Source organism: Malaya genurostris, chromosome 3 (assembly GCF_030247185.1).
Source record: "Malaya genurostris strain Urasoe2022 chromosome 3, Malgen_1.1, whole genome shotgun sequence".
NCBI classification, from domain to species: Eukaryota; Metazoa; Arthropoda; class Insecta; order Diptera; family Culicidae; genus Malaya; species Malaya genurostris.
Window position 1 is genome coordinate 163,243,948 of NC_080572.1, and position 22,785 is coordinate 163,266,732.

A 22,785-nucleotide genomic window follows, 5' to 3' on the forward strand; every position below is an offset into this window, starting at 1 on the left:
ATACACGCAAAGACCGAAATCAGCTTTTTGGCGAAAAAATTAGTTGATTTGCTGATTTTAGTTAGTTATTTTTAGGACAACTAAAAAATTCTTATATTTGCTAATTCAGATTTGTTATTTTTGAACCCCTTAATAATGCTAAAAAGTTGGTTGAATTTGCTAATTTTTCAGTTGATTTTGCAACATTTACATGCTGTCATTTCTTAGCAAAGACACGCTCCACTTTCATTCAACTAATATTTTTAGCAAAATCAGCAAAACTATGGTTGATTTTTAACAAATAATTATTGTTGATTTCAGTAAAAAATGTTGTTGAATTAAGTGATATTGTTGTTAATTTCAATGAAAATTGACAGTTAATAATAACAATAAACCTTCTTGAGTTAAGTAAAATAAAGCTTGCTTCATTTAGAATTGGAACAAACTTTTGCTCATATTGTGGCGCTCCTGGTGGACGGATTTGGAAGCTCTTGGCGCCCACGTGTCGGGAATTTTGTCAGCTTCACGTATGATTTTTGACATTCCGAAAATCGACTGTACTTTGTAAACAATCAACATGGAAGCCGAAAGAAGGAAAAAAAATTGTGCACAGTTATTTGGAAAATCCATTGTGGTCTGCATCTAAGCTAACTAAACAGCTGAAATTGCCCAGAAATACCGAATGGGGCGTTTTCAAACGGTATAAGGAAAGATTGACGACGATTCGAAAGTGGAGGACAATCGTCGGAGTGGAACTGTCGATCGGAAACTTCGCGGTAAGATGTTGAAGACGATTAAGAGGAATCCTAATCTGTCGGACCGTGATTTGGCCAGAAAATTTGGTACTGCCCATAGTACCGTGAGAAGAACTCGACTCCGGGAAGGAATCAAGTCGTATCGAGGTAGCAAACAGCCAAATCGAACCATAAAACAGAATAGTGTGGTCAAAATTAGTGCTCGGAAACTATATGACCAGGTGCTGACCAAGTTCGACGGGTGTCTTCTGATGGACGATGAAACCTATGTCAAGGCTGACTTCAGGCAAATCCCAGGTCAAAGATTTTACTTGGCAACGACTCGGGGGGATGTTCCAGCCAAATTTAAATTTGTTTTTGCCGACAAATTTGCAAGAAAATTTATGATTTGGCCGGGCATTTGCAGCTGCGGCAAAAAAACGAAAGTTTTCGTTACAAATAAGACAATGACATCGGAACTATACCAAAAAGAGTGTCTCCAAAAACGAATTTTGCCGTTCATTCGATCCCACGACCATCCTGTAATGTTTTGGCCAGATTTGGCAAGCTGTCATTACAGCAAAGCCGTTTAAGAATGGTATGCAGAGAAAGTGGTCCAGTTTGTTCCGAAAAACCTTAACCCACTCAACTGCCCCCAGTTCCGCCCTATTGAGAAATACTGGGCAATCATGAAGAGGAGACTTTAATTTGTTGAATTCTTATGCACTGTAAAAATGATTTGCTTCTCCAAAGCAACATTTTGTTTGTTCATTGTAAACTCTCACTTACAATCACGAAGCGTAATTACAAACGATCTGCTTTTTTTTCCCATAAATACGTTTATTTCTTAAGGCAGTTTACATAAGTTTTTCTTCGCCGTAGCATCACTTTTACATAATATTCTTATCCTAATTTAATTCTAACATAGTCACAACGTTTTGAATTTATTAAAACATATTTTCTTATAGCTTAAATATCATCTTAGGTAACTCGTCATTAATTATGAAATCTACTCGGAAATATTATTTGAACCAAACGATTAACTTCTATAAATTATAAAATAAGCTGTTATTTTCAGACATTTTGTTGATAATTTCATAAACTGTTTCGAGTTTGTTTGTATCATTACATAATTTTTATTCTAATTTAGCTATTGGTTGAACTCATGGACGCAGCTGGGATCAGAACTAAGTCTTAAAAGGGGCCTTTATTAAATTGAAACTCCAATTTTCTTTATGAAATGATAAATAAGTTTCATGTATGAAAGGTCACGACAAGCAAGAATGTCTCGAACTGGGATATTGGATAGTCTACCTTGGGTACGCAAAGAATTTATTAGTTGAGATCTGACATCACGATACTCCACGCATGTCCAAACGACATGATCAATATCCCGATAACCTTCTCCGCAAGCACAATGATTAGTCTCGGAGAGCCCAATTCGAAGGAGATGTGCATCTAACGTGTAGTGATTGGACATGAGTCTGGACATCACACGAATGAAATCCCTACTCACATCCGGTCCCCTGAATAATGCCTTTGTCGATATTTTCGGAATAATTGAGTGCATCCACCGACCCAGATCATCTCTATCCCAAGATGCTTGCCAGCTGGCAAGTGTTCTTAGGCGAGACGAACTATAGAATTCGTTGAAAGCAATCGGTCGCTCATAAATTTCACCCTCAATAGCACCACGTTTGGCTAAATTATCGGCTCTTTCATTGCCTGGAATGGAGCAATGAGCCGGGACCCAGACTATAGTGATTAGATAATTATTATTCAATATGTCGTTCAGACACTGTTTTATTTTACCTAAGAAAAACGGTTCATTTTTGCCAGCAGCGATTGAGCGAATGGCTTCAATTGCACTCAGACTATCTGTGAAGAGGAAATAATGGTTTGGAGATAATGTGACGATTACACTCAAACTATAATGAACTGCTGCTAGCTCTGCTATATAAACAGATGCAGGTTCTTGAAGCCTAAATGAGGCCGAAACATTATTGTTGAACATACCAAACCCTGTCGCTTCTTCAATTCGCGATCCGTCCGTGTAAAACATTTTCTCAGAGTCAATATGCCTGAACTTACTTGAAAATATTTTTGGGATTTCCGTCGAGCGTAGATGATCCGGGATTCCACGCACTTCACGCTGCATGGATGTATCGAAAAATAAAGTTGAGTCAGGGGCACTTAGGATGCTGACACGGATAGGAATATATCTTGAAGGGTTGATTTCCTGTGACATATGGTTAAAATATACTGTCATAAATTTTGTTTGAGATCGAAGCTCGACTAGTCGTTCGAAATTATTAATTACCATGGGATTCAGCACCTCACATCTTATTAGCAGGCGTGATGAAAGCTCCCAAAATCGATCTTTTAATGGAAGAACTCCCGCCAGAACTTCAAGACTCATTGTATGTGTCGAGTGCATGCAGCCTAAGGCAATTCGCAAACAACGGTACTGAATTCGCTCAAGTTTGATAAAATGAGAGTTTGCAGCGGAACGAAAACAAACGCATCCATATTCCATCACTGAAAGTATCGTTGTTTGATACAATTTTATTAGATCTTGCGGATGAGAACCCCACCAAGATCCTGTTATTGTTCGAAGAAAATTTACTCTTTGTTGGCATTTCGTTATCAGATACCTAATGTGTCCTCCCCACGTGCATTTGGAATCGAACCATACCCCGAGGTATTTAAAAGTTAAAACCTGTTGGATCATTCTTCCCATCATATGGAGCTGAAGCTGCGCGGGATCATGCTTTCTTGAAAAGACGACTAACTCTGTTTTCTCCGCAGAGAATTCGATACCAAGATGAACAGCTCAAACGGACAAGTTATCTAAGGTATCTTGCAATGGTTTATGCAGATCAATTGCTTTGGGCCCAGTAACTGAAACCACGCCATCATCTGCCAATTACCTTAGTGTACATGGGGTTACTAGACAGCTGTCAATGTCATTCACGTAAAAATTATAGAGGAGCGGACTGAGGCATGAGCCTTGCGGGAGACCCATGTAGCTAATTCTGAATGTTGCCAAATCGCCATGTGAAAAATACCATCATTGAAAATGGGTTATTAATAAAACCATTATTTGGAGGAGATTCCCGTATAATGCTTTGCGTAGGAACAGAATCTGGGCAAACTTTCCTAGCAAAGTCAAATATCCATCGGTTCGAGTATTCATCACTCTCATTGCCCACGTTACGATTCCTCATTCGTCTGGCCGTATTCCAAAGAGTGCTCATTGAGGTTTCTCTTGACAAACCTTCGACAAAATGTCTCCAATAGCTACATTTTTTGGCTCGAAGTATGCTCTTGTACTTGGTTTCTAAAACCATAAGTTTTTCAAAATTCTGAGGAGTTCCTCCTCCTCGTTTTAGAAACGTCTTGCAAGCATTTTGTTTTGCGAGTTTAGCCTCTGAACACTCTTTGTCCCACCAGGGGTTGGGAGGCCTTCTGTTAGTCGTTGGCCCAGGAAAGCGTTTAGTTTGGGATTGTTCTGCTGCCTCCAGAATCGAACAAATGAGGAAGTCATATTCTTCAAGTGGAGGGAGCTCTTCCATTGAATTCAAAATACTAGAGATTCTACTTTGGTATTTAATCCAGTCGATATTTTTTGTCAAATCATATGGAATACTAGCTGAATTAGCAATACATTTGTTACAGCTAATTGAGATGATGATTGGTAAATGATCGCTACCGTGTAAATCAGGCAATATTTTCCAGGTGCAATCTAGTCGAATTGATGTTGAGCAAAGAGATAGATCTAATGCACTTGGGCGTGCCGGAGGTCTTGGGATCCGTGTCATGCTACCCATATTTAATACCGTCATGCTAAAATTGTCACAAATGTTTTGTATTAAAGATGATCTGCTATCATTGTAAACGGAACCCCACATCATTCCGTGCGAATTTAAATCCCCCAGAATCAATCGTGGAGCAGGAAGGGCTTCAACCATTTCATTAAGCTGTCGCTGTCCAACTTGTGCTTTTGGAGGAATATAAACCGAAGCTATGCAAATATCTTTGCCTTTAATGTTTATTTGGCAAGCAACAACTTCTATACTAGAAGTTGAAGGGATGTTTAATCTATAAAAGGAACAGCATTTCTTAATTCCCAAAAGCACTCCACCATACGGAGAGTCTCTATCGAGACGTATAATGTTAAAATCATTAAAATTTAAAGCTATGTTTGAAGTAAGCCATGTTTCGCATAAAGCAAATACATCACATTTTTGACTATGCAATAATATTTTAAATGAATCAAGTTTTGGCATGATGCTTCGACAATTCCACTGCAGGACAGTGATTGTATCATTTGCGACGGGTGATAAATTATCCATCAAAAGATACAAAACCTGAGACAATTGGCCATTGAGCTGATAACTGCTTCAAAAAATTTCTAGCTATTGGAAGGAATGCCATTATGAGGGTCTTTAAGGGTTCAGATATATTGAATGCTGAGAAAATCCATTCAACAATTTCCGAAAATTTCAGTAATCCTGTTGGTGGCTGTGAAATGGAGCCCACTGGATTATTATCTTTTTCTGTACTAGATCCTGGATTGGTTTGTGAATTTGACAAACCAGGAGGCACAGTCTTTGGTTTTGACTTTTTTTGTTTAACACGGGGATCTTTTTTTGAAGATGAAATTTTAGGTGTCTTTTTTGGTAATTTGGAGGAAGACTTCTTTCTCTTAACTGACCCTTGGGTAGTGATAAACGAATTACCTTCACTATTTTCGTCAGAGTCAGAGTCCTCTGGTTCCTCTAGATTTGAAAACCCGTTTTCGGTTTCCAAAGGGGGGACATCAATGACCGTTTTAAGCATTTCTGCATATGTGCGCTTAGACCGTGCTTTTAAAGAAAGCTTAATTTTGTCTTTGTGCACTTTAAATGCAGTGCATACTGAAACATCATCATGAGGACTATTCCCACAATAAATACATTTTTCAATTTCCTTGTTGCAATCATTATCTTTATGAGGCCCTTCACACTTAATACATTTTGGTTTATTACTACAGTAAGTAGCTGTGTGGCCGAATTTTTTGCAGTTCGTACAATTCATTACATTTGGAACAAAAAGCCGAACATGGAGGCGAATTTTATCGACATAGACATGGGACGGCAACGCAGACCCGGCAAATGTCACTCGAAACGAGTCTGATGGGCGATAAACTTTTTTTCCCTCTTCATAAACTACTGAGTACAGTTGTTTGCACTCCAGTATTTTCACACCCTCAAGCATAGAGTTCTTGAAACGACCAACACCATGCTTGAGTAAATCATCTACCGAAAGACTCGCTTCGGTAACAACACCGTCAATTTCGACATCTTTGGAGGGTATGTAAACTTTATACTCTTTAATGAAATGTTCCGAAGAGACAATATCATTCGCGTGTTTCAAATTATTTACCACAACACGAATTTTATCGTTATTTACTTTTATGATCTCTTTGATTGAAGAGTATCGTGATGTCAAACCTTTAGAAATTTGGTAAATGTTTAATGGCTTTGATATACGTCTAAAAAAGACTATCCAAGGCCCAGAAGAGCTCTCCTGATATTTTTTCGTTCGTGGGGGTATAGGATTCATGCTAGGATTTACGTCCATGGATTCATCCATCACATTAAAATTTTTAATCAAACTTTAATATAAAAAATGAAACCAAAACTACACAGTACTCAATCAAAAGGAAAAAAAAAACTATCTCTGTTGCACTGCCGTGTTGATCCTCGTTGCTCTAGATGTTCTTGTTGGATGTATGTGGACGTTGATACAATGCTGAAGCTCACTGTAGCGATAGAATACGATGTGATGCTACTGCTACCTGACATCCAACACAACTCGAATTCCGATTTACTTTCGTCTTCGCCAGCTGTAACCAGCGCAGGTCACCGGTGTATACCTGCGTGTTGTATGGCAGTGGAAAGACCGAGTTGTCTTGTCTCCTTCTTCCTTGTGCTCCGCACCGATATGCTTCTGCGCCGAAGTGTCTTCGCACCGGTGTGCTTTTGCACTCTCCTGCTTCTGTGTGCCTTTGCACTCTTCTTCTTCAATGTGCCTTTGCACTCTCCTGCTCAGCACTTGTGGCTGTATATTGTGGCCTGGGTAGAGCTTGGGAAACGCCCTTTGTTGTTTCCTTCACCAGCTTGGCCCAGCACTAGGGCTCTCTTATGCAGCACGATTTTACGTTTTAACGGCTGCTGCCAACAGGTCTCTACCTGTAGTTCAACCGTTGTCGTATTTAACGCGTGTAAACTAACCAGCGTTATTAAACTGTACGCTTCTATACACAACCTTCTCGGTTGAACGGCTATTACTGAATCGAAACGATCTGCTTTGGTTAGGCACTGAATGTAATGAATGGCCAATGAAAATGTCTTACCATTTCGGATAGTAGCTCTTTGATTCATGTGTCCTACTCTATTGTTGTAGATGCTGCTTGTAACATCACGGTAAATTTTCCAAATGACCGTACAGGGAAGTGTCAGTTTCGATTTGTTTACTTTCTTTTCTGATTATTGAGCTACTAAACGAGTATATTTTCGTTTATTTACGCATGTACTAAGCAGAAACCAAAGCATTCAGATGTCGTATTATACAAAAAGTTCAGAGATAGAAGTCGGAATGGCAAAGCAAGCATAGAATATGCAATAAACATGTACTTTCTGCACTGGTCACAGAAATGATTGTTAGTAAATCTTTTAATAATTCACTGATAGCTGAAAGCACTCCACAAATAAACTTAAACCAAACAACTTTACAGCAGTTTTACATATCGGTCAGTTAGAAATTTCAAAATCTATATATAAAATATATCAAAATAATTTCAGCAAGACTATCCTGTTTTGTTTTTCAACGAATTGTGTTGCTTTGACACTTCTCATGAGTTTTTGACTAATAAACTTGTTAATAAAATCAATTGCATTCTTGTTTTCTTTGTGCTGTCTTTCTGCAGTGATGATGACGGCCAAACAGCGCCAAACTATTTGATTTTAACAACAAAATTAGTTGACAACGAGAATTTCGTGTGGGATTGAAATGTTGCTGGTTTGTGTCCAGGATTTTCGCCATCTAAATATATTCGCTAAAAACAAGAACTTTTTTCAGCAAATTAAATTCTGAATATTAACCAATTATTAGTTATTTTGGCAGTTTTGATGTTAAAATAAACTAATTCAAAAACAGTAATACGAATTAGGCGCAAAGCTAATTTCGGTCGTTCCGTGTAGTAATTATAATTCCAAAAGTTGTTGCAAAAAGTATTCCGAAATACTAGTTTCTGTGTCTGTTACTATCATTGAAGTAGAATAGAAATAAAAACGATTCCGAATGATTTACAGAGCTAATTATAAGTCGCTAAAGTTTAACAATTGTGATTTGATGGTTTATTTGATCATATACACATTTGGCGAGAAAGTAAAGAATTTTTCTAATGTAGTGAAATTAAATGGAATTTATTTTCTTTAACCGTGACAGAACAGCCATTTTAACTAATTTAGAGACCGATGCAAATCAAAGTGCTGAGAAAAAACTGCTATATAAACGACACCTACTGCAAAAATATCCGTAGTTGCTTTTAGCATGGAGAAACATTGATGATAACGAGGACTGCGATGATCAGGGAAGTCCATTCGTGATTGTATCAAATCAGCATTGTAAACAGTCTTTCAAACATTTATAGGATCAAACACCGGATCCAGTTCAATAAACCGACAGCGATCCTTGTAACTTGGTTGAATAAGTCTCTCCGTGGTAGATCACGAAGTGCGATATGGCCAAAAATGTTTCGCACGCTTTGGATTCTTCTGATACGTGCACTATGATACGGTGCCCATAATGGAGCGGCATATTCTAAAAATCAACAGAACCATACATTACTTTCAAGTAGCACACGCCTACGAAAGGCTAGGGATTCCGACGAATGAAACCCAACATCGAGAAAACATTTATTGGGCAATTGGTGCAATGTGATCCGACAATTTTAATTCATAATACAGACATTCCTTTATTCCGGTGACTAGATCAATATTCAGTGATGAAATTCTATAGTCGGGAGTAGTTGAACAATGCAAATGAGAGAGTGTTATTATTTCTGTGTTGTTATGGGATGGTATCAGAGCTTAAAATTGTCACGCATTCTCAATGAAAGAAACCATTCCAACAGTCTCATTTTCAATGTTTTTCTGTCTCATTCGTAAACGACCGACACCAGAACAAAAGGAAAGAGAGACGAAGCATTTTCGTCTCTCATCGAAAAAATGAGAGAGCACAATTGCCACCGTCACTCTTTCCTCTGTGACAAGACGAAACCAAACTAACGTCTTCAGGTAGCAACTGCAGAATTTCAATTCTCATTCTTTCATCAATGTATTGAAAATCTGTGACGCTTGGCTATAAAAAGTAACTAAAATATGCAAATCGAAGTAATTACATCCCAGAGCTTCTTTGGAAACCAAAATTACTACAAATTCGAGCACCAACAGTTAAAACTAATTGTGAACCCTTTTTCTGTCGTTTTCAATTCTCACAGCTTTGGTTGAATATCGACACTGCATACTATGGGATTTTCACTGAAAACTGCAAATGACTGAAAGGGCAAATGATAGAAAAAACACAATTTTGAAACTACTGTCCCGCTTATGTCAATGACTGGACATGGATTTCGTTCTCATAGTTTGCAAGCGAAGCTGAGAGTGACAGTAATTTCTTGTCATTTTCATCTATTTTTCAGTCAATGAAAATGACTTTTATTAGCTCTGGATGGTATTCCGAACGAAGTAGATTTTGTGTGCCCAATACGCACGGTAGCGTTATGTCCAATCAAATATGCATAAATTCACTGAGTTATTCAACCTCGAATCTCGAGTCTATTCAATTTTTCGACAAGATGGTGAGAGGCTCTTTCGCATGCTTTGGACAAGTCGAAATAAATTGCATCCCCTTCCTGCCACTTCTCGATTTTCTAAATAAATTAGACCAGCAGAATTTGATTGAACTGTCAGAAAACAAAATCTACAGAGTTATCACTCCTGCGCGATTTCAGAGTAGTGACATGAAGCCAAATCAATTCAAAAGTTTCAATCATGCAGTCCGAACGAATTGTTCACTTAGTTTACCACAAGTACAAGTCTTGCAAAATCAGGTACTCCGTAACGATTAATGATGATTTCTTTCATTTGAAACGCCCACACACAGAAAATTCATTCTTACCCAAGAATGTTCATGTTCTGGAAACTACCTAAAATCTGTTTTGGTGTAAGTATCATCAATCAATATACCACCAATGTCATTGCACCGATATTGCTTCAGCAGCCTCGTGTAGAGTTTCCAGGTGTGCATTTTTAGAATATTCTTGGTTGGAGAAATCCGTTTTCGATCCGGATAGTTTCATGGACCTCTGGTCAAAATACAAATTATATTTAGGTTTGTGTTAAAATACTCCAACTGGAGTGGAGCATAACCACGGTAAGGATAAGGTTGTTTCATTAATCTTCTCTTGGTTTGTCTTTCGTTGGCCGTGAGGGAAACTTAAAAGTCATATTTTGCCTTTCTCACATAGAAAAATTATGCAAGACAGGCAAAACTCTGGAATGGAGTTTATTCCGGATTCTCAGAGTTGGATTAACAGATTTTCACTGACATTAAAATGGAAGCCTTTATGGTTTCATAGATTGCAATTGAATTTTATCCGAAGTCGATTTCCAATTATGGCAACACAGGGTGATGACTTACAAATAGAAACACTTTTAATCCAAAGTCGCTCTGAAGTATCATTTTTTGACGAATTATTGTTAGGTTTGTGGACGGTTTGACATTTTAAGCACACTTCATCCTGTACTTATGAAACCAGAAGTCGTATCCGGATAAACTCCACAGCAGTCGAGGACCTTAGGATTGTATAATCCTTTTATATAAAAACGGTAAAAATTCAAAATTCTTTAAATCGTTTAATAAGTAAAGTAATATTGCACCACTAGATGAAATGAAGCGTTCTGAAAAATTAGATTTCCGCTTGAAATGAGCAATCATCGATTTCTCGATTATTTGTTGTAATTGATTTTCGTTGAGCTTGGCTCTGCGTTCACTGTTATTCGTTCCTGGATCCGAAATGGTCGAATGATAAAAATTCATCAGTATTCTCAATATTCCGAATCCAGGATTTTTCATATAAGTGAACAAAATCGTTTCGGGCAGATTTTTTTCATTTCGACCGCAATCTTAACATTTATAACTGTACAACTAATTTTGTTGCTCAATTTTTTATGCAATTTAATTTTTTGTTCAAGTACGAAATAAGTTATCGACTAACTCTTAATGTTTCAATTCAATCGTTATTGTAAATCGTATTTTCCAATATTATTTAGTATAGATGTATGCAATGGAAATAAAATTGAAGTCACGTTCTGATTGTCTCTTTTGAATATTCAGTAATTGCATTAAAAATCTCATTTTTTTCATACATTTCATGTGATCGGATAGACCTGGTAGCATATGAATTGTTTATAATAGTTACTATTATTACTCCGACTATTAAATCGAAAAGTATGCACACCAACTACAAATTGGTATTGGAAAAATCAACACAATATTTGCGATCTGAACTCGGTTATGGAACTGAGACCCCGTATAAATTTTAGTTTACTTTTGATCTTTCAAATTTTGATTTACACAAAAATACTGAATATAGTCTCAATCCATTATAGAAATTATTCTTGATATTGGTATCTAATTAGCACACATTACATACGTTTTTATAAATTAATTCATGTGAAAGATAAATTTTAGTAAAAAGTCTTCATTCGAATATTTCCTGATTGTTAAGACTTTTTCTCCAGCCGACAATTAGAATGCGACGGAATCGCTGCAGAATAGCAAAATAATGAGCGTCAGAACCGCATATGCCAGGTTTGCTGACTTTATGAAAATTTTTGAAGACAATCGTCCAATGCAAATCGCAAAATTTTACTTGGCATCTTTGCCACGAGTTGGATAGTTGTTTTAACCCCTTCGCTGTCTGTTGCACTAAAATTGATAGCATTTTCAAATCAAGCATTAGAGCGTATAGAAAAAAAATCTTCGTTTCTACTGGTAATATTCTCTAGCGCCAAGTGTTATTTGTTTGTTTATTAAATGCATGTGTTATTATCATTAATATTATGTATTAACAAATTTGTTAACGAATATATATGTCGGTTTGAGAGTTTTCCGTTTCAATCCACTGTATACTTGTTATTGCAATTGTCAGTTGCCCTTTTCGACACTAGTACTACGCATATTGGTTCATACTCAGACGTGTGATGCACATCCGTAAGTCAAAAGCTAATTGATGTGACTTTGTAAAACAGATCATTTTTCCCTTTTACTGGATTTAATTAATAATGGATTCAACAAGCTATTTGTTTACCCAAGATGAAAAAGGCCCTATATTGAACGTTTAACTCAAGTAGCATTTGAGCTCTAATTATATTAATGATTAGTTTCGATGGAGATTCCAAATGAACTGGAATATTTTACAAACGTAGGGAAAACTTACTTGCCTTCAACTCCATATGTAAACCACACATGTAATAGTTTACGCTGTCAGAAAATGTTTAATTTAATCGTACCTGTTTAGGCAGTATGGAATACTATTTTAAGTTAGTAAATTTTGAATATTAAACATAAATTTAATTTATTAGGTCATCATCCTGTTCGTTCACGTGAATCGATTGTTCTTAGCCTGTTTGAATTATAAATCAGTTGCCTGATTCTATATTTGAATTTGAAAGACAAATCATCATTAAATGTCTATTATTTTCACTGTCATCAACATGATTTATATAATTGAGTGAAATTTCAAAGAAACTGTTTTCAATTTTTATTGAACACTGTAAATCCGAGCAAAGCCAAACATCAAAACGAGAACAAAACGAAATCTGATTATGATAGCAACATCGCATTGAAATCTTAATTTGATTTCAGCTCATCAATTTTTCATTTGATATCACATTTTGTTATTTTTCTGCTGTTTGCTTTTGGGAGATAAAAGCTTACGAGGCAAAAGTTTTATGAAACTCCAAAAATGATAGTATTAAAAATATTGAATGTTCTGACAATCATTTTCGGTTTTTGATTTGACCAATATTTCATGTGCTTCCAGAAATCGGAGATAGGTATGGCCAAAGTAAGTGTTTTTTCGAGCATCTACTAACAAGTCTCTAAAAATAGATCAATTTACCTGTAAATAATTCGTTCTTTATGTGATTATTTAATCAAAATTTAGTTCTTGGAATTTCAATATATAAAACATATACAATTCGATTTAACGTTTCGCTTTCAGTTCATCCGTGCGTCAGCAGTTTATGTTGTACTTCTAACGCCACCTAACGGTTCAACATAGGCCGCTGAGTAGAAGTAAAGTAAAGTAAAGTATTTACACTTATAGCACCGAAGTGCCATGTCTAAACTAACGTGCCGAAAGAAACGAAACTATGTGACGGTGTACTGACCGTCAACAGATTGTAGTTATTGAGGGGTTTTGGTACCGCAAGGGTACCGGTTTTGTGCTAAGTGCACATAACTAAATTCTATTTTACGACTCGCTTTCAGCTCACTTAGCACAAAACGGGTACCCTTGCGGTACCAAAACTCCTAAATAAATACACAATTCGGTTTCTGCAGAGATAGCATAGTATTTCTACATGAGGAAAGCAATCTACCCGCCAAACTCGTAACGTTATATTCAACAGTATGAAAAAAATCATTGTTCACGAAAATCAAACTGTTACTACATTGTCTCAGATTTCATGCTAATTCATAATAATACTTTAGTGGCTTATTGGTGCCACCTCGAAAATAAATTTTCAATTTGTCTATCCTTAAACAGCTCACAAACTGTGTAGAAGGTATCACTCTCCAGAAATAATAAAATCTCAGAACTCACGCTATACAAAATTAAACAAAGCTGTGTGCTAGGCGGTGGTGTTTTCTTCTTTCGTACCAGCACGTACTGATGCGCAACGGTTTTGTATAATTTTGTATGACAGTTTGAATGATTTGATACTCATCGCCCTATAATTCCGGAACCGGAAGTTGGATCTGGATGACATGGCACAGTATCTTTTATGATAACGAGAGCTTTAATTTGAATCATGATTTGTGAAAATCGGTTTTACCGTTGCTGAGAAATCGAAATGAATTCTTTTTGTGAAGCTTTTCTTCACTAGAGGGTTCTTAAGCGGAAACCGGGGACTAGTAGTCTCAAAGTAGATTTTTTCCTATTCCATTTAATTCATATTTGAAATCTTAATATTTTAAAACATTACGCCTGAATCTATGTTGCAAAGATTACCATCGTATCAGAAACACACCTGAAGTTATACCCATCAATGTCAAGTGCGTTGCGCTTAAATTTCAGCGAAATCAGTCCAAATGGATCATGATCCGAGAACTTGGTGTATTATCATAACATGAAAACATACTATTTTCACACAATCATGACTCGTTTTTCTCATTTCTGGAATCTGAATTTTGCCCGTGTACCAATCAAATTCTGTGTAACACTTGCGCCATCTTTCTTACACACTTTCATTTACGTTTCCTTCAAATTCTTGTCGTTTTTGAAGGGCTTTTTTGTTTTCCGAAGCATCGTCTCGTTGAACGATTTTACCACACGGGACACGGTCGGATTTTAGATTTCATTTCACGATCCACCCTTGAGGCTGACTTGGATCTTCCACAACCGCTCTTCTTGCTCTCGATAACCGCTTGAAAGACTTTACACTCGAAACTAGTTTTTCCCAAAATTTCATCAATTTTTACACATTCAATAAAAAGGTATACACAAAAGAAAGTATTGTTTTTTTTACAAGTACAGTCCTTAGTCCGGTAGTTCAGTATCGATTTGTAGAAGTCTCTTACAACGTTTAGCATATTTTTAATTACTCAACGGTTCAGTTTTCTTTAATGTTTTAAATAGTTTTTTTTATTAGAAGTATTATTACATAATAATTTATTTTTCAATAGGAATGATACAAATGATATGGTGAAACCCGTTTTTGTAAAGTTACCAACTAATGTATAACTTTTTGTGCATGGACATGTGATTCATGTTTTCTTGTTGTGAAATTTTCGTAATAAAAATAATAATCATTTCTCAAATTGTAGGTACTTGGTACTACAGGGTCTGGCAGCCCGCGCCACTTCCTAACAGTCATGCGAACTGTTTTCATTTAAATCACTAAGAAAAAGAACACCCTTACTCACTGCTAGTGTTTTGCTCAAAATTAGGTAGAACCCTATAATATTGATTGAAACTTTGTCTGATGGGAGTACCGCTGATTTTAAGTGGACGATAAGAATCGTCGTAAGCGTGACGAAACTACAAAGAACGTAGTTTCCCGGTGCCAGTTTCATTTCAAAGGTGTTTACCCTGAAGTCAGCCAAACTGTGGATTCCGAATCAGGCAGTGATTCTAATAATGATGTAGGTATTTTTTTATTTTCTAAGTAAAAACACATTCATCGAATCAAAAATCATTCGTTTCAGAAGTCAATTATATCAGCAATAAAGATGTGACATGAAAAAACTGACTTTTTTTATTTACTGCGAATCCAGAAATTTGCATATTTTTATATCTGATATATTGGGTTCTCGTTCTATAAGATCGTAGCAGTAGGATCATAGCACTGGCCATGCAATTGTCATATACATTATGGATTGGTCGAGAAATTTGTCGGAACAGAGGGTCAAGTTTCGCATCGAAAAATAGTACCAAATCCTTGCATAGTTTATATCAGTATAAGCCGTTTTAAAATTGATCGAGCAGTGTTCCTTAATGAGAACAAACATAACCCGACTGAATGGAATCGTCTTCTTCATAAATCTAATAGAGACGAACCAAACTGGGCATCATCAGTGTATTGCATTGTTACTATGCTAATATTTGATAGCCAACGAAACATAGAGCAAGCGAAGAGGTATTAAATAAACGTGCACGTCATTTCGTACTGGTCACTCGAAAAATAAATATCTATATCCGGGAACAGAAAGATGGGAAATATATCAAATAAAACTAATCTACTAGTACCGAGAATAATGTTCAGTATTCGATCGATTGCATTAGATCGGTCGAAGGTTAGTAATACATTAAACATTGATTTTCTTAAGTTCAAGAAATAAACGTGTAAAATTAGTTCCAACAACACGATGATTTTCAAATAATTTATAAACAAAGACAAATGCATTACACTTTCACGTCGTTGAGATTTTGTTTTGTGAGTTCGTGTTCTTCATTCTCTTATGGTTTACAATTTGTATAAGCAAATCTAAAACCAGAAGAGCTCTTGTGTGGGTCGATCAACCCTCATTTATACGAAAAGTATATACCCATGGTGGGAGTTCACGTGATTTTGGTCACAAGTTGCGAATAGTTACTTAAAAAAAACAAAAATAGAACCATTCTTCCTAATGATCAATGAGTTATCTGTCATCATCATGCTAGGGTCAGTGTATCACGTGAATTAGATCTAAAACGCTTATTAATAAACAGACTTGTGATGTGTGTGATCTTGTACATGATGGTGTACCGTTGTTCAATGTTAATTTAGCCTACATGCAAAAACAGAATACCATTAAGTGTATCTGACCCCGACCGATGGCATCTAAATATTTCCGGTAAATTTTGTCGACGGCGTGGAGTCGTAAACAATTGTATAATTATTGCACAATAAATGTTTGCTTTTATCATAAAAGGCCATTACGAGTCACGCTGTCTCTCCATGTTCATGATCATACAACAATTTTACTCATTCTGAATTGAAAACAAAATGTAACATATGCCGATTCATTTTAATGAGGCGTATAGACTGTAATAGGATTTTGGTTCAGAAGAATTTTGTTAGGCTAAACGTCACCATCAATTTGCAATTAAAATTTTCGATTGTATGTATGTAATAAACGGAGGTTATGAAGCTATAGAATGGCTTACCCGGCGAACGACCAGAATAAGGTTAAAGCCGGGTATAAATAAACGATATAAAAAAAAGAATGTCTTTATACACATATTAAATATTCATAACATAGCTTTCCGAAAAGCAATATGAAAAAATAACATAATTAATACGTCTTGTAAATAAGGCAACGATTGATATATGAACCCAGTTGTTTTGTAATTGAATATCCTGAAAATTTCAAATGCAAATGACTAAAAAGCTGCATATCATCGCTTCTTGTTGACAATATTCTAAATTTTTATCTACCTTGTCACTCAATTAGCATATATTAATCATCCGAATCATCTGGTAGCATTGAGATGATCCAGACAAGCAATACTTCGTTCCGAATTTACACCTTTTTTAGTGACGAGGAAACCTAAAAATCTTGACTAAGTGTCACGGACTTCTACTAATTCAAGACAAAACGTGAAAATTACCCGCAATCTCACGGTGGGACCAATTGTGATGTTGAATAAGCGGTCAATGTTATACACAAACGAAACAGCAATGTCGTGGACTCTTGGAATATACCGTCATGTTGGGTTTGGATTTTTTGGCAGTTTTGTTTGACGTTGGCAGCCGAAACATGTCGTTCCCGATTGCCTAACGAAGCTTATCTTTCGTAATGCGATCACTCAACCCGTTTGAGTTTGGTCGCATATAGTCGGAATATATGGTTTTTTATAACTTGTAGCAGTCGTCATGGGAAATTTGGCATAAACCCGTTTTGGATTCTTCTGTATGGAGAAGAGTGCGTTAGAAATGCGTTGACGTCCAGCATTAGTAATTGACGGTTACAACTATCGAGATTAAATTCGCAAAACAATATTCGATGATTTCATATATGATTAAATCCTAAGTAGATTGCTTTGAATGTTTATAGAACTTTGTGATAAGGAATGTAAAGTAGTTTGATTGTGAATAATTTAGTGTGATATTGTAAAGTTTAAACAGGTACACACTTAAAACAGATTCTTGAACTCGGCATAAGGAAATACCGAATTAGATCGGCAACACGACATTTTACTGATTGTTCAGTAATCCTTATGCTCTTTTCCGAAATTCGTTAATGTAATATTCTGATATCTCGGTAAAGCGCATTGCCGAAGTTTGGGAAAATATTATGCTGAGCTTGTCAGTAAACAACAAATATACCGAAATCAGCAAATCCGTTCGCCGAGATTTCGAACAGTGTGTTAGCTTTTACTGAAACTCGGTGAAACACTTGTCATTTAACATCTCTTGTCGAATGTGAAAAACACCACGTAAATTTTGCTGGTGGAGCGGGAAAATAATATATATTGGATGCAGGAAAGAGATTCTTATATTCCTCAAAAGATAAGTGAAATAGAAAAACTCTGCTGTTCATATATTCTTACAAAAGTTTTCTTATTTCCAGGCAGATGCGTTTTCTTCTGAGGTTTGTTTAGCTTTATTGTATACTGCACTAAAACGGACATCAATAAAACAACCCCTTACCCCAACCTTACACACTTAAAACCATTTCTTGAGCTCGGCATAATAAAATGCCGAAACTGATCAGCAACACGTAAATTTGCTGATTGCTCAGTAATCAATACGCATGTTTCTGAACTTCGTTAAATGCATTCACTGATATTTCGGTAAAGTGCTTCACTTTGCCGAAATTTGGCATAATTGCTTGCTGAATTTATCAGTAAACAACAGATATGCCGACATCAGCAGAGACGTTTGCCGAGAATATGCGCTAGCTGTTGCCGAGATTCAGCATGACAGCTGTCATTTATTGCCGCGTTACATTTTCGCTTCGCATTGTGCGATTATTTTCTGATGAAATTCTCGAGTGAAAAAATGGATAATCTTTGAAGAAGCATGGAACCACTTGCAAGTAAAAATATTGAATAAATATAGTGACATGTTTTGCTTTATAAAAAGCGACTTTATCAGAGCACTCGCGATTATAAGGGAAAAACACCCAACACGGGGCTCAAAGCGTCCTCGAGACAAAACTTTGAGGGATATGCGAAAAAATAACCCAATGCATGGAATAATTTAATAGATCAAAGTAAGTTTATTTTTTGAACAATACCGTATATGCATAATTGTATATTGAACATTTTTGTAAGCCAAATATCAATATATATTTTTACTTTCATATTTCCAGCTCGACTCAAGGTGGCCGCATCCGGAAACGCCGCTTTTTTTATGCTACATGTTTTCAGGTAGAGGCTTTAAGCACTACTGGCAACAAATTTGTAAGCCTCCTTTAAGTGTTAATAAAATGAATTTTTGATCTTGAATGGCGTGTTTATAATGTTGAGAAATTACAAACAAAATTAATTGACTAGATTTTTAATTACTGATGATTCGGTAATTTTTTTTTTCATTTTTTCGTTTTATTGAATTGCCGAATATTCAGTGAACGTTTCACTGAGCATACAGTAAATCTTATGCTGACGATTTCGGCAATATTTGACGTTTGTCAAATTTGAGGGTGCCGAGACGCTCAGTAATTTTATTTTTGCCGAGATGATTGCTGATTACTCGGCTGTGCGAATCTCGGCATTTTTTCGCCGAGACTCAGCTAAAAAATTTAAGTGTGTAGCTTTTGTGATATTTATTTCATACAATAATAAAGAAAAAGCCTTTCTACGTTCGATTACTGATGACTCGGAAATTCATTATTCGATCATATTCGCTTTTGTTGAGCTAACAGCAAAGTTGCTGCTGACAAGTTCGGCAATAATTGACAGTTTACAAATTTAGTATTGCCGAGATTGTCAGTAATTATTGTTTTGCCGAGATGATTACCGATCTCTCGGCTGTGCAAATTTCGGCATTTTTTTGCCGAGATTCAGCAATAAAATTTAAGTTTGTAGGTTCGAACGAAACTGAATTCAATAAAAATTTTTAAATTTTCGTGCTTCTTGTTGCGCAAACAGCAAATATATCTATACAGGTTTATATACCATTGCTTTAGAAATATTTGCAGCAGTTAAAGAACTTTATTTATAATCATTTTGTACAACTTACACAACGTACATGTCATTTCATTGCCCTTCTATAGGAAGGTTTGGTAAAAATTATGAAGCTCAACATTTTTACCAATGCTTGTGTCCTACACCTTTCACCTCAGTTCGTAGAATTCGAAATGTTCCTGTATTCATGTAAAGTATGCGAACAGAAAAATCTAGTCAACGTTTTTTAGCCATATCGTGTCAATATAAAGGTGTAAAGTGTGACCAACTTCGCTAACGCAATATCATTATATGTGAAGGTTTCGATACATGGCTTAATGTCACAAAATCATTGTTTCGAAAATTGAGTCGATATGACGATTATCAAGAAACAATTGCGTGGTCAACGATTTTCGACGCCAGAAGATGCTGTTGAAGTGTTAAAAAACTATGTACCATCTATCTTCACTGTGGCAAAAATTATATTCTGATTGGTTCGAACGCATGCAAAAGTGTATTGATCATCATGGAGAATACTTTGAAAAACAATGAAGCCATTTTCACTTAAAAATGTTTGTTTTTATTCGCTATTCCCGAAATATAAGTAGTGGCCCTCGTAGGTACATCCGTCATGTCATCCCATTTTTGAAATGCAACATGTTCACTATTTCAATGCGTTGGTGATCAAATCATAGATGTAAAAACTCACAAGATATCGATCTATTTTTTACTAATAGAATTCTAAATGCTAGACATCTCTACTGGAAATCCTTTTACAATTGAGCAGATTAATGTAACATTTGTAGTGAACTGACATTCAGGGTTTCAAATTAAGTAATGACAAGTTTAATTAGTCATATATTCTACAACCTTAGAACTAATCGGCATCGAAAGTAATGTAAACCCTGAAATTGTTATGGGAAATATCGATACAGTTATAGGTACATAATTTTAATCATTACATTATTGAAGTTAGGAATCTTTCAGCAGGGCTAGTGAAAGAGGTGGGTACGGTAGGTAGTACTACCCACCCGAAAATTCCAAAGGTTTATTTTTTTTTTTTATTGTAACTAATTGTAAAAGAAAAATTTCCAAAATTCACGTTCTGCTTGCGACAGTATTCTCATACACATTGAGTTCTTCACTGTGTTGATGTTTTTCTCAATATCGCTAGTAAAACGTCGGAATGAAAGGTTTGTTGGAACTGCTGCTTATGTCACATATCACAGAGTCACAGAGTACCTGCTGTTTAGTCTAGGTTGTAATCGATGTTTAGTAGCGCTCCACTCACCGCTTCCTGTTGGAAACCCATCATATTATTTTTATTTCTTTTCTTTTTTTTCTAAAAGACATTTGTTTTCTATATCGGGGTGTAATTTAAAATACATGGAATAAAAACGTAATAAAAGTGGACAGGTTTTGAACATCTTCATTTCAACCATTACTTAAATGATTTGCGATATCATTACAGACACTGTTTGGAAATATTTCTACGCATCGATTCGAGTAGATAAATTTATATATTTTGGGTAATTGGTGATCAAAACTTCAATTAGTAACGAATAATGTTTAATATTCCTTGTTTCCCAAACCATTGCCATGGTTTCCTGTAACAGATACGACAGTTTCGCATACATAAGCTCACGGTTTCCATATGATTTCCGCTTTTCAATGCGTTCGTTCGCATTTAAGAAAAACACTCACACAAAACAAGGTTCAGTATCGAATCGACTTACACTCTGTGCGGTTCATATCGTTCAAAAAGTTCAGGAAAACAACATTTCTTGAGTGAAATGCAATACAATTGTTCTTGTATCTTTCTGACTTTTTGATACCTTACTTATAGAATGATATGCCCATGGCCTCAAAATAGGCTTCAGTTGCGGCGATGACTCTCTCATTCGAGTGAAATATTTTTTTTCTGGATTATCTTTTTTGAGATCAGTATATGATATGACTACGGAGAGAAATGTTTCGTCCATAGTTTCATACCAACGCAAAAAATTCTTCAGTTTTGCAATGACTTAGTGGAAACATATATTGGAGAAATCAAATGAATGAAAACCTTACCGGAAAAGATGATTTTTTGGAAAAAGATACGCTCAGAGACAGGATTCGAACCTGCGTTCTTATGCATTTCGTGCATAGGCGCTACCATTTCGCCACTCTTAACCTTGTTATAGACAAAGCTCTAAAACGCAGTTAGACATGGTAGAACGTACATCGAACATAGTCAACATCCAGGCCGTCACCCGACCGATACCATTCATCTTCTCTGTCCATCAAACACTAGTCTTCTCGCTCTATACCTATTTTCCGTTCAAGCACTGAGAATTGCTTTTTTATTGCGACTGAAAAGTGCCGATCAGCTATAGTGTTGTTGCTTTTGTTCGATTGTGAGCGAACGCGGCAAAAGACCTTTGTTCAGCCCAGATTTTCACGTAAGTCTATTCAACTCAGCACAGCTAATTTCACGAACTTTGATTTTGCGTTCATCCATCACGATTTTCAAAACTTGCTTAATTTTTCCCGAATGAATGCTTTATTTGGCAGCTTTTAAAATCAGAGTACCACAAATCTTTGTCTTTAATTGATTCGGGTAACATTTCTTAAAACATTGCTAGGCTGGTGCGGTTTTCTCCTCTTAAAAAGTAATGTTTTATCAACACACGGAATTCGATGTTTCCATTTTTTTCAAAAATGAATTAGTAACGCCAATTATAAGTCGGTAGGTGCGATTGACGAGCAAATTTGACGTATATCATCTGAAGATTGGTACTTTCGAAAAAATGAGGATAGGTTGACATTACAAACGTCATCTCTGGGTCAGTTCCGGGACTTTTTAAACAATGTGTTATGGACATCAGTGGTTGGACTGTATGTGGATTTGTTTTGTGCGCCGTTCGATTCTCCCGAGACACATTTTGATCGAGAATCTACTATATCTTCGTATTGGCAGCTCATTAATATGCAATTTTGTTACCGAAAACGCTCTAAACGTCGAATTTACGCGTTTCATGCAAAGTTATGTCGAAACAAAACATTATAAAAAATCGACCTTACACTTTTTTCAATAATTCAATATTGTAATAATAATAATAGTAATTTCGCTCCCCCGGTACGAAAAATTGCCCACCTGAAAAT

At 36.0% G+C, this 22,785-nt stretch overlaps 1 protein-coding gene across 1 annotated transcript in view; it reads right to left on the minus strand.

Annotated features, from left to right (window-relative positions):
• LOC131438829 (oxysterol-binding protein-related protein 9) overlaps positions 1-22,785 on the minus strand; it is a 139,581-nt gene that overhangs the window by 45,943 nt on the left and 70,853 nt on the right. The window lies entirely within an intron of this gene.